Source organism: Manis pentadactyla, chromosome 3, assembly GCF_030020395.1.
Source record: "Manis pentadactyla isolate mManPen7 chromosome 3, mManPen7.hap1, whole genome shotgun sequence".
Lineage (NCBI taxonomy): Eukaryota > Metazoa > Chordata > Mammalia > Pholidota > Manidae > Manis > Manis pentadactyla.
In genome coordinates, this window is record NC_080021.1 from 183,653,962 (window position 1) to 183,667,854 (window position 13,893).

Consider the following 13,893-nt stretch of genomic DNA (forward strand, 5'->3'; position numbering starts at 1 on the left):
TAGATAAGTTTTCACAAATGCCTAAGGTGCCTAACTGGTTTTCTTGGTTTCACTGCAGACGGCTGGTAATTACAGATATGCTTTGGTTATGTAACTATACTCCTATTATGTTAATGTGTGTGTGCAATTTAAGTAGTAGCTTAAAACCTATACATGCTGAAGTTACTCTACAAGAAGATATATCAAAGAAATAATCAATCTTCCCATGTTTTCTTCCGCCTGCTACTTCTATAGCTTTTCTTCTTCCTTCCTAATTACAACCCTTAAATAGAATTCGTGCCTCATATCAAATTTACCGAGTATCATAATTCTTCCAAGTGGTAAAGATACCTCAAGACAAATGCTGGGTATAGAAGCCACAGGGCATAAATATGCAAAGAAGTAAAAAGCTAACTTTTTCAAACAATAAGGCTTCTCTCTCACTTACCAACTTCACATTTCCCTGTATGGCCCCGGAAGATGACTGGTTAGCCAGAGACGGGTAAGATTCCTCAAGGGAGGAACAACCTAAGACAGGCACAGTCGCAGGGGGGCCATCAGGTGAGAAATTGGGGATCAACAGAGGTGAGGCTTAGAACCTCACCCCCCCGTTCTGAGAGAAATCTTCTGCATACGTGGATGTTTTATTGCCCTGGTCTAGCTTGGATTAACACATAGTCTACAGGCACACACCTGATCATCTACATGTGCTCTCTTACAACACTAAACTATGTTTTCTACCTTTATCTTGTATCTACCTACCACTTCAGCATTTTATTAAAAATAATAATAATAAAGAGAGAAATTTGGTATCCACATATAAATCAAGTATAAAAACCAAATGAGTATTCATATTTGAACTGACTGTTTAGAGTTCATAATGCATGAGAAAAACCAAAAGTTTCTGTGATGACTGCCCTTGTACTGTTCACTATGTAACTTATTCATTATGTAAGAATTTGTTCTACATGTAAAAACTTGTTTGTTATGCCTCAGAAGATTGGAGACTGACAAAAATTAGGCTTGGGGTGGATTAATGATTGTGCATTGAGCATTGACTCCCCTATACAGAATTTTATTGTCATTAACAACCATTTGATCAATAAATATGAGAGATGCCCTCACAAAAAAAAAAAAAAAAAAAAAAAGGACAGACTTCCAATGGTAAAATAAATTAGTAACTGGGATGTAATGTATAGCATAAGGAATATAGTCAAGATATTGTAACAGCCTGGTAGGGTGATAGCTGGAACCTAGAATTATGTATATAAATGTTCTACCACTGTGTTGTACACTTGAAACTCATGTAATGTAATACTGTGTGTCAACTACCCTTCAATAAAAAATAATTATTTAAGAAAAAAAAAACTGATGATAATATAGGATGAAAATTTAGCATCAGACTTTGACCAAAACATGAATGAATCATCACTTCCCTAAAGCATGACAAAGCAACACCTAGATTCCTACATACTTAATCCATTTTTATCAACTCCAAGTAATATTTAGTTGAAATATGGCCAAAAGATTATTTCTATTTTCTTTCCTTTTTCTTCAATAGTGGCCCTCAGAGATAGTTATGATCTCACCCACATTTCCGCATAATGCACTTATCCTTGGTGAATGAATAAAATCCTTTAAACCTGGGGATTATTGAAAAACTAAGTATCTAGTGTCCTATATTTATCCATTAGCAGATCTGTTCAGAATCCTCATCTTTTTGCTGGGAGCACGTTTGGGTCTAAACACCTGTTTATTGATTCTGAATTAGAGGCACAGGGAAGAAAAGCCCAACCAAAGACAGACGAAATGCAAAGTAAATGCGATTTAATTACATGGTCATGCATGACAGCAACTTTAATTTCATAATGCAGGGTTTTCCAGTAATGAAAGGAAACACAAAGAATTGTATGAGCATAACAGTTTCATCAGCATACTTTATGCTGCCATATTTTTTCAGTAAAGAATGGAAAGAAAGGGAATTGTGTGAGTTGCTGTGAGGCCTGCAGTGCCCTGCATGAGCTGGGGGTCAAGTAATATAGGTACAACGCAAAAAGCGTCATTCCCTCTCCAATGTGGTTACTGGTCTCAGTCCCTCTATTTATCACTAGACTGTAAGTTTCCTGAGGGTAAAGATCCTGTCTGCCATGTTCAGCCTTATAACTTCCAGAGCTCCAGTGTTAACACAGTGCCTGGCACACACTGGATTCTCAATAATTATGAATTTAATAGATGAATTATAAATATTTTCTAAATCTCTTTTCAGTTTGCCTGATGGTTAATGAAACAGTTCATTGTTCCCTTCTCAATTGATATAATTAAAAGTGAAAATAGAAATTATAATATTATTGATATTATTTTACCTAATTATTGTTCAATGTTTTGCTACCTCATCTTTCAAGATTCATCTCCTTCCCTTACTGGCTATAGGGAAAGGGAAAATACTAACGTGAATTAAAAGTCATTGAGCTAAGTGCCTGAGTCTTGAACACAAAAATAAAAGTATAAAATCAATTTATTTCCAGACTACAGGGAAGATGGTGGCATGAGTAGAGCAGCGGAAATCTCCTCCCAAAACCACATATATCTATGAAAATATAACAAAGACAACCCTTCCTAGAATAAAGACCAGAGGACACAGGACAATATCCAGACCACATCCGCACCTGAGAGAACCCAGCGCCTCGCGAAGGGGGTAAGATACAAGCCCCGGCCTGGCGGGAGCCGAGCGCCCCTCCCCCCAGCTCCCGGCGGGAGAAGAGTAGGCAGAGCGGGAGGGAGACGGAGCCCAGGACTGCCGAACACCCAGCCCCAGCCATCCGGGCCAGAGCGCAGACACAGTATGTGCCCAGGGGGCCCTGGATGCTAGGAAAACAGGGCAGCAAGAACAGTGAGCGGGCACTGGAGGCCAGGCGCTGGAGGACATAAGAAAAGCGCGCGACCAATTTTTTTTTTTCTTTTTTTTTTTTGCTGCTTTGTTTTGGCGAGTGCTTGTTGGAAGTCTTAAAGGGATAGGGACACCAACACTAGGGAAACAGGGCAGCAAGGCCGGTGAGCAGAGGCCTGTGGCTGGCACCGGAGAATAAAGAAAAACGAGAGGCCACCTCTTTTTTTAATTAAAAATTTTTTTTTTTTTTTTTTTTTTTGGTGGTCGTTGTTTTGTTTTGGCGGGTGCTTTTTGGAAGTCTTAAAGGGGCAGGGCGGGACACTTAATCCAGAGGTAGGGAATCCGGGGATCTCTGGGCACCCTAACCCCTGGGCTGCAGGGAGCAGGGAGGCCCCTTACGGAGATAAATAGCCTCCCAGCCACTCCCGCCCCAACGCGACTCCAGCACTTTGGAGTAGCTGCCCGAGCCAGGCCACGCCCACAGCAACAGCGGAGATTAACTCCATAGCAGCCGGGCAGGAAGCAGAAACCCTGTCTGCGCGCAGCTACCCAGCACAAGCCACTAGAGGTCGCTGTTCTCCCAGGAGAGGAGGGCCACAAACCAACAAGAAAGGAAGTCCTTCCAGCCGTCACTCGTCCCAGCTCTGCAAACTATTCCTATCACCATGAAAAGGCAAAGCTACAGGCAGACAAAGATCACAGAGACAACACCAGAGAAGGAGACAGACCTAACCAGTCTTTCTGAAAAAGAATTCAAAATAAGAATCATAAACATGCTGACTGAGATGCAGAGAAATACGCAAGAGAAATGGGATGAAGTCCGGAGGGAGATCACAGATGCCAGAAAGGAGATCACAGAAATCAAACAAACTCTGGAAGGGTTTATAAGCAGAATGGATAGGATGCAAGAGGCCATTGATGGAATTGAAATCAGAGAACAGGAACACATAGAAGCTGACAGAGAGAGAGACAAAAGGATCTCCAGGAATGAAACAATATTAAGAGAACTGTGTGACCAATCCAAAAGGAACAATATCCGTATTATAGGGGTCCCAGAAGAAGAAGAGAGAGGAAAAGAGATGGAAAGTATCTTAGAAGAAATAATTGCTGAAAACTTCCCCACACTGGGGGAGGAAATAAAGAGACCACAGAAATACACAGAACCCCCAACAGAAAGGATCCAAGGAGGACAACAGCAAGACACATAATAATTAAAATGGCAAATATCAAGGACAAGGAAAGAGTTTTAAAGGCAGCTAGAGAGAAAAAGGTCACCTATAAAGGAAAGCCCATCAGGCTAACATCAGATTTCTCAACAGAAACCCTACAGGCCAGAAGAGAATGGCATGATACATTAAATGCAATGAAACAGAAAGGCCTTGAACCAAGGATACTGTATCCAGCACGACTATCATTCAAATATGACAGTGGGATTAAACAATTCCCAGACAAACAAAAGCTGAGGGAATTTGCTTCCCACAAACCACCTCTACAGAACATCTTACAGGGACTGCTCTAGATGGGAGCACTCCTAGAAAGAGCACAGCACAAAACACCCAATATATGAAGAATCCAGGAGGAGGAACAAGAAGGGAGAGAAGAAAAGAATCTCCAGACAGTGTATATAACAGCTCAATAAGCGAGCTAAGTTAGGCAGTAAGATACTAAAGAGGCTAACCTTGAACCTTTGGTAACCACGAATTTAAAGCCAGCAATGCCAATAAGTACATATCTCTCAATAGTCACCCTAAATGTTAATGGGCTGAATGCACCAATCAAAAGACACAGAGTAATAGAATGGATAAAAAAGCAAGACCCATCTATATGCTGCTTACAAGAAACTCACCTCAAACCCAAAGACATGTACAGACTAAAAGTCAAGGGATGGAAAAACATATCTCAGGCAAACAACCGCGAGAAGAAAGCAGGGGTTGCAGTACTAATATCAGACAAAATAGACTTCAAAACAAAGAAAGTAACAAGAGATAAAGAAGGACACTACATAATGATAAAGGGCTCAGTCAAACAAGAGGATATAACCATTCTAAATATATATGCACCCAACACAGGAGCACCAGCATATGTGAAAAAAATACTAACAGAACTAAAGAGGGATATACACTGCAATGCATTCATTCTAGGAGACTTCAATACACCACTCACCCCAAAGGATAGATCCACCGGGCAGAAAATAAGTAAGGACACGGAAGCACTGAACAACACAGTAGAGCAGATGGACCTAATAGACATCTATAGAACTCTACATCCAAAAGCAGCGGGATATACATTCTTCTCAAGTGCACATGGAACATTCTCCAGAATAGACCACATACTAGGCGACAAAAAGAGCCTCAGAAAATTCCAAAAGATTGAAATCCTACCAACCAACTTTTCAGACCACAAAGGCATAAAACTAGAAATAAACTGTACAAAGAAAGCAAAGAGGCTCACAAACACATGGAGGCTTAACAACACGCTCCTAAATAATCAATGGATCAATGACCAAATCAAAATGGAGATCCAGCAATATATGGAAACAAATGACAACAACAACACTAAGCCCCAACTTCTGTGGGACACAGCAAAAGCAGTCTTAAGAGGAAAGTATATAGCAATCCAAGCATATTTAAAAAAGGAAGAGCAATCCCAAATGAATGGTCTAATGTCACAATTATTGAAATTGGAAAAAGAAGAACAGATGAGGCCTAAGGTCAGCAGAAGGAGGGACATAATAAAGATCAGAGAAGAAATAAATAAAATTGAGAAGAATAAAACAATAGCAAAAATCAATGAAACCAAGAGCTGGTTCTTCGAGAAAATAAACAAAATAGATAAGCCTCTAGCCAGACTTATTAAGAAGAAAAGAGAGTCAACACAAATCAACAGTATCAGAAAAGAGAAAGGAAAAATCACGACGGACCCCACAGAAATACAAAGAATTATTAGAGAATACTATGAAAACCTATATGCTAACAAGCTGGGAAACCTAGGAAAAATGGACAACTTCCTAGAAAAATACAACCTTTCAAGATTGACCCAGAAAGAAACAGAAAATCTAAATAGACCAATTACCAGCAACGAAATTGAAGAGGTAATCAAAAAACTACCAAAGAACAAAACCCCCGGACCAGATGGATTTACCTCGGAATTTTATCAGACATACAGGGAAGACATAATACCCATTCTCCTTAAAGTTTTCCAAAAAATAGAGGAGGAGGGGATACTCCCAAACTCATTCTATGAAGCTAACATCACCCTAATACCAAAACCAGGCAAAGACCCCACCAAAAAAGAAAACTACAGACCAATATCCCTGATGAACGTAGATGCAAAAATACCCAACAAAATATTAGTAATCCGAATTCAAAAATACATCAAAAGAATCATACCCCATGACCAAGTGGGATTCATCCCAGGGATGCAAGGATGGTACAACATTCGAAAGTCCATCAACATCATCCACCACATCAACAAAAAGAAAGACAAAAACCACATGATCATCTCCATAGATGCTGAAAAAGCATTTGACAAAGTTCAACATCCATTCATGATAAAAACTCTCAGCAAAATGGGAATAGAGGGCAAGTACCTCAACATAATAAAGGCCATCTATGATGAACCCACAGCCAACATTATACTGAACAGCGAGAAGCTGAAAGCATTTCCTCTGAGATCGGAAACTAGACAGGGATGCCCACTCTCCCCACTGTTATTTAACATAGTACTGGAGGTCCTAGCCACGGCAATCAGACAAAACAAAGAAATACAAGGAATCCAGATTGGTAAAGAAGAAGTTAAACTGTCACTATTTGCAGATGACATGATACTGTACATAAAAAACCCTAAAGACTCCACCCCAAAACTACTAGAACTGATATCGGAATACAGCAAAGTTGCAAGATACAAAATCAACACACAGAAATCTGTGGCTTTCCTATACACTAACAATGAACCAACAGAAAGAGAAATCAGGAAAACAACTCCATTCACAATTGCATCAAAAAAAATAAAATACCTAGGAATAAACCTAACCAAGGAAGTGAAAGACTTATACTCTGAAAACTACAAGTCACTCTTAAGAGAAATTAAAGGGGACACTAACAGATGGAAACTCATCCCATGCTCGTGGCTAGGAAGAATTAATATCGTCAAAATGGCCATCCTGCCCAAAGCAATATACAGATTTGATGCAATCCCTATGAAACTACCAGCAACATTCTTCAATGAACTGGAACAAATAATTCAAAAATTCATATGGAAACACCAAAGACCCCGAATAGCCAAAGCAATCCTGAGAAAGAAGAATAAAGTAGGGGGGATCTCACTCCCCTACTTCAAGCTCTACTACAAAGCCATAGTAATCAAGACAATTTGGTACTGGCACAAGAGCAGAGCCACAGACCAATGGAACAGACTAGAGAATCCAGACATTATTAACCCAGACATATATGGTCAATTAATATTTGATAAAGGAGCCATGGACATACAATGGGGAAATGACAGTCTCTTCAACAGGTGGTGCTGGCAAAACTGGACAGCTACATGTAGGAGAATGAAACTGGACCATTGTCTAACCCCATATACAAAAGTAAACTCAAAATGGATCAAAGACCTGAATGTAAGTCATGAAACCATTAAACTCTTGGAAGAAAACATAGGCAAAAACCTCTTAGACATAAACATGAGTGACCTCTTCTTGAACATATCTCCCCGGGCAAGGAAAACAACAGCAAAAATGAATAAGTGGGACTATATTAAGCTGAAAAGCTTCTGTGCAGCAAAAGACACCATCAATAGAACAAAAAGGATCCGTACAGTATGGGAGAATATATTTGAAAATGACACATCCGATAAAGGCTTGACGTCCAGAATATATAAAGAGCTCACACGCCTCAACAAACAAAAAACAAATAACCCAATTAAAAAATGGGCAGAGGAACTGAACAGTTCTCCAAAAAAGAAATACAGATGGCCAACAGACACATGAAAAGATGCTCCACATCGCTAATTATCAGAGAAATGCAAATTAAAACTACAATGAGGTATCACCTCACACCAGTAAGGATGGCTGCCATCCAAAAGACAAACAACAACAAATGTTGGCGAGGCTGTGGAGAAAGGGGAACCCTCCTACACTACTGGTGGGAATGTAAGTTAGTTCAAACATTGTGGAAAGCAGTATGGAGGTATATCAAAATGCTCAAAACAGACTTACCATTTGACCCAGAAATTGCACTCCTAGCAATTTACCCTAAGAATGCAGCAATCAAGTATGAGAAAGATCAGTGCACCCCTATGTTTATCGCAGCACTATTTACAATAGCCAAGAATTGGAAGCAACCTAAATGTCCATCGATGGATGAATGGATAAAGAAAATGTGGTACATATACACAATGGAATACTACTCAGCCATAAGAAAAGGGCAAATCCAACTATTTGCTGCAACATGGATGGAGCTGGAGGGTATTATGCTCAGTGAAACAAGCCAAGCGGAGAAAGAGAAATACCAAATGTTTTCACTTATCTGTGGAATATAAGAACAAAGGAAAAAGTGAAGGAACAAAACAGCAGCAGAATCACAGAACTCAAGAATGGACTAACAGGTACCAATGGGAAAGGGACTGGGCAAGATGGGTGGGTAGGGAGGGATAAGGGGGGGGAGAAGTAGGGGGGTATTAAGATTAGCATGCATGGGGGTGTAGGAGAAAAGGGAGGGCTGTACAACACAGAGAAGGCAAGTAGTGATTCTACAACATTTTGCTATGCTGATGGACAGTGACTGTAAAGGGGTTTATAGGGGAGATCTGGTATAGGGGAGAGCCTAATAAACATAATATTCATCATGTAAGTGTAGATTAGTGATACCAAAAACAAAAAAAATAAAAAATAAAAAAGGGCAGTTCCTGTGTCGTAACCTCCAATGAGTTCTACACAAGGGTATAAAGGGCATATAAAAGTGTAGGCAAAGGGTCTGTTTGTGTTTATACAGAGGATCAAAGCCTAATTGGGCTACCCAGAAAATGAACTAAGATACGATATGAAAAAGAACTTCCAACATCTGCACTCTCTGGAAGACTCATGCCAGAAGATGATCATCAAAAAACCCCAACAAAGATCCACGCACTGCTACAGCTGTAGATGCACTCATCCCACCAGCTCCTGGACTTGCCATGGGAATGAAGAAGGAGATATCTAAGCTGGCCTGTGCATACAGTAAAACAACAAATTTGACTGGATCTATACTGTTGGAACTCAACCAAGAATTAGGAGAAGTGCAAATTGTAGCACTCCAAAATCTTACAACTACAGACTATTTACTGTTAAAAGAACATAAGGGATGTGAACATTCCCCAGGAATGGGTTGTTTTAATTTGTCTGATTTCTCTCAGACTGTTCAAGTTCAGTTGGACAATATCCACCATATCATAGATAAGTTTTCACAAATGCCTAAGGTGCCTAACTGGTTTTCTTGGTTTCACTGGAGATGTCTGGTGATTACAGATATGCTTTGGTTATGTAACTATACTCCTATTATGTTAATGTGTGTGTGCAATTTAAGTAGTAGCTTAAAACCTAAAAAAAAAAAATCAGTTTATTTCCCTTATTATTCAGTAAAGATGGCTCTCAAACTAAATCAATGGACATTTTCTGGGTGCCCACTATGAGCAAAGCCATAGGCACAATGGAGGCTACTTAGATTTGCTACCTAAGGAACTTATCACTTAAGACAGAATTTTTATATAAATTATTGCCTCCCATTAATTCCAATAATTCCCTTTCATTAATTCCAAGCTTTGTTCCCACTGCAATTTAATATTGCTCTATGTCTATGGGACTAGACATTCATAATAACCACTCACAAACAACTCAGATCGTCCCAACTTTGTAGACATGATAATAATCTATAATTTCATCAAAGGCAGCGGGCAGCTTGTTGAGGAAGTCTACTCCCTTGTATAGCATGCCGACCCTGGAAAGGTGGGAAAAGCCCACAGTGCCCCTGGAAAAGAACAGTAAGGTAGAAAAAAATTAATCAGGCAAATGAATTGACAAGATCTGATTAAGCAATAGTACCTCCTTGTTCAGCACAATTTTTTGAAGCTCTCAGAATTCTGAGCCAGAGAGTCTGAAAGGTGATAGGCCAGTTAATTGCTTTTGAAAATATTCTCTTAGTTGTTTATGATATGTTTGGTTGGATTTTTCTGTTTGGTTTGGTTTTTGGTTTTGGAGTGGGGGGCTTCTTTTTGCTTCTGTCCATTTTGTTTTACTCAGCTTTGTTTTAGACTGGGTTGGTATATTCAAAACTAGTGCAGCTTGTTTGATGAGATTGCCATCCCCTAACATCTGGACCCACCCTGTTTCTGGTGATCAAGTGAGTGGGTTTATGTAACACGAGATCTACATAGATTGAGATGGCTGTGCAAGGCTTATCTGGAGAAGTCCCAGGTTGAGGTTAGTTTGCGTTCCAGTTATCCTGATTCCTGCCTACATTCTAAATCTTTTATATCTTGTTTGTCACAGGGCTTTCATTTCTTCAGATAAATTGCTTTTAGTTTACACTAGATTCTTGGCTGGAAAGCTTTCTGACTTTTCCCCCCAACCTTAGGAAAAAGTCTTCAGCAGTGAGAGGGCATGACTCTAAGCAAAAACTCTATGCTCATTTTCTCCATCTATAAAACAGGGAAGGTCCCTTAGCCCCCAGTTAGGGACTCACTGCTTTGAGTGCTGGCAGCAAATTGTTCTTGTGCAAATTATTTAGAATGTTTTGACCTCACAACTTCAATTTATGGGGTTTTCTCTGAACTTTCAAAACATGCCCCCAGGCAAGATGACCTAGGTTCTGCCTCTTTGCTTTATGGCCATTGTATCCTTTGTTATGAAAGGGAAAAACTATATGGCTTATTTACTTCAGATTTTAAATCACATTCCCTAAGATGAAGAAGTATACCTTTCCAAAGCAATTCCCTGCTGTTTTTGCTAAACTGGATGCCTTTTAGTTCTAAGAAATTAATTTAAGTTAAAGAATAAAGAAGTGGTGGAGGTGGAGGGACTTAACCAATTCACACCAGTATATCTTATTAACAGCATGCCTAAGTGGTAAGCTTGCTGCCACTTTACTCAAATGCCTGCATTTTCTTCTTTTGCAGATATTATTTACTCTCCAATTACCAGCAGTCATGCACAAATTGTATAATACTGTAGACTGCCCCATTTCTGCCTATTGAGTTGAAATCCTAACTCCAATTATGTTAATTTACCTATAAAGATGGGTAGGCCTTGTCCTATCATCAGCAGCTTGTTTTAGTAACATGCCTGTTGAGAACAGTGTATTATCCTCAACGAAAGGACACACAGGGCTCAATCTTCATTCTGTAGCATCATTGGTCACCATTTTCACTCTTGGATTGTTTTGTCCTCCTTACAGCAGGAGTAGGGTATTGCTCGTATTGTTTGCCCTAATGGCTTTGTAGCAAGCCAAGCACATTCCCTAATCTCAGATCCCCCCCCCCCCCGGGGGTCAGCATGGAGATGGAGTCATGGGTGTTGCCAGGGGCAGAGAAACAGGGAGAGTTACTTGGAGGAATGGAAGCTCTGCCTGTAACCTCATTAACACTGGGCTTTACTAACTGAGCACTTTGGAGATTGATGCCTCCCCTAACTCGACACTATTATGGGAACCGGGACCTATTTAAGGCAAGTTAAATAGACCCAGAAGCTATCCTGCAGGATTTGCAATTTAGTTTGTATAAGCAGTGATTATTGTTAGAGAGCTCCCAGACGTTGACTTCTGGGGGTTTTCATGCAGGTTTTTCCTCCAAAGAGCAGGCTATTACCTTCACAGAAAGTTTGGTGGTACATGAACAATCTTACTCTGCCTCCTCTAGTCTTAGGGATTAAAAAAATCTAATGTTATTTGAATCTTTAGGCTGGAAGAAGCAGCCTAAAGCAGCCTAATCTTTGTTGGAAGAAGTAAACCAACTACAATCTCCATTCTGGCTCTAGGGTAAAAACAATCAGAGTGATTTATTGGGCACATTTAGTGCTTATTTCACTTGCAGGAAGCTTGGGACCCCCCTAGAGGGATAGAGAATGAATATTTATTGGAGTCTAATAATAGTGGGAAATCAAATTTTGTATTTTTTTCAGTGAATAGGGTGCTATTTTTATAGTTCCCTCAGGAATTTCTGTCTCAATAGGCCATTTTTGATACATATATTCATAATCTACCCTGGTAATATGCTAATACTTAAAATGCAGCATGATCTAGTTATATTGCTATTTCTTGTACTCACTGTTAATTGAGCAATATAAAATGTTGTCAGACTTCCAATCAATATTTACAGAGCACCTACCATGTCTCAGGCACTGGGCTAGGCACTGGGGACATAAAATGAACAAAATTCAGTCCCTGCACACAAGTAACACATAATCCTACTAGGTAAACATAAATGTATACAAAAGTTAATCATATGTGTGTGCTAGTTGAATATAAAACCCCAGCTTCCTCTGGCCAGGAGAAGGTTTAAATGATTAAACATAATGTACTGATGTCTCTGTTCAAAATAGGATCATTTCAGATAGATCTGGAAAGAAACTCATCCCATCAAAATGAAGAAAGTAACTCCTCTATGTCTATAGGACAGGACAGGCAAGGACTTTAAAGTCTAATGAAAAGAAACACCTCAGATTAGCTTGATTCTTCATTCTTGAACCCCTTTTGCGAGTATGGATAAAACACGGGACCTCTCCTAGAAAATGCACATATATCCCCAATCTTGCATGCAATTTCAGAGATTCATGGGCTACGTGTACTCAGAACCTGGACTATCTAAAAATGTACCATGTAAATCTACCAAATTTAGGTAAGCTGGCAAAATAGTCAATAATAACATTGTAGTAAACATCAATCATTAAGGGTACAAAAGCATTTAAGGAAGTTAACTAGAGAAGAGCCATGGAAGCAAACAGTGGTCTCATCAGAACTGAGCTGGATTGTGGTGACTGGTCATCCAGGGCAGCACCAGTCACCACTGGTTGATACAATATCAGTGCAATGCAACAAGTTGGAGAAAACTGTATTCACCAAAACTCAACTAAAGGAGCATACCACATATGACTGAAATGGAATAGTAGATAACGCACTTGGGAAGGAGAGTGACAGCCCCAAATGACATGCTCTAAAATAAAAAATAGTCCCCTAACTGCCTTCTACAGAAGGCAGGTCAGATTAAATACAGGGGTTTTGTTTTTGCTGAGTAGAGTTTGTAGGTTTGGGGTCAAAGGTGAAGTGCTTGGGATGGGAATGGGGTGATGGAACCAGGAGGTTTGTCTGTCTTCAAACCTACACAGTGCTTGGAACCTCTTCCCCATCATCATTACCACCGTCATCATCATCATTATCAACATCATCACTAACACTTATTTTGCTCAAGACACTAGTCTAAACCCTTTACATGGACTAACTCATTGAATCCTCACAACCATTCTACGGCACAGATATTATGGTCCATATTTCACAGACGAGGAAGAGTGAAAGAGCTGAGATGTAAACACAGGGAGTCTGAATCTAAAGTCCTCTTTCTTAGCTACAGTGTGATGCTGATAACACTCAAATAAAATAGTTTTGACAGGACAGAAACATTTTGGTCTTTCTAGGACACCCATGTGCTTGGTTTGAACCCATACGTCTTAGATCTTCCTTGAGTCAGAGCAGACAGAGAAACAAAAGAGCATAATATCCCAGAAGCCAAGGGACAAAAAGAAAAGAGTAATCAACCTGTCATATTTTTTAGAGGCACCACCTAAGGAGAGGACTGAAAAGTAACCTCTGATATAATTTCTGGATTTTGAGGATAATTCTTGTGAAATGAACAGAATGGGAGCCACACTGCAGTGGGCTGAGGAGTGAATGACAGGTAAAAAATCATTGAGTATATACTACTTTTTCAAGAAGTTCATTAGTTAAGAGCACAAAATATATTTATTTCAGAATAAGGAAGTTCAAATTAAACCACCCCAACCCCTA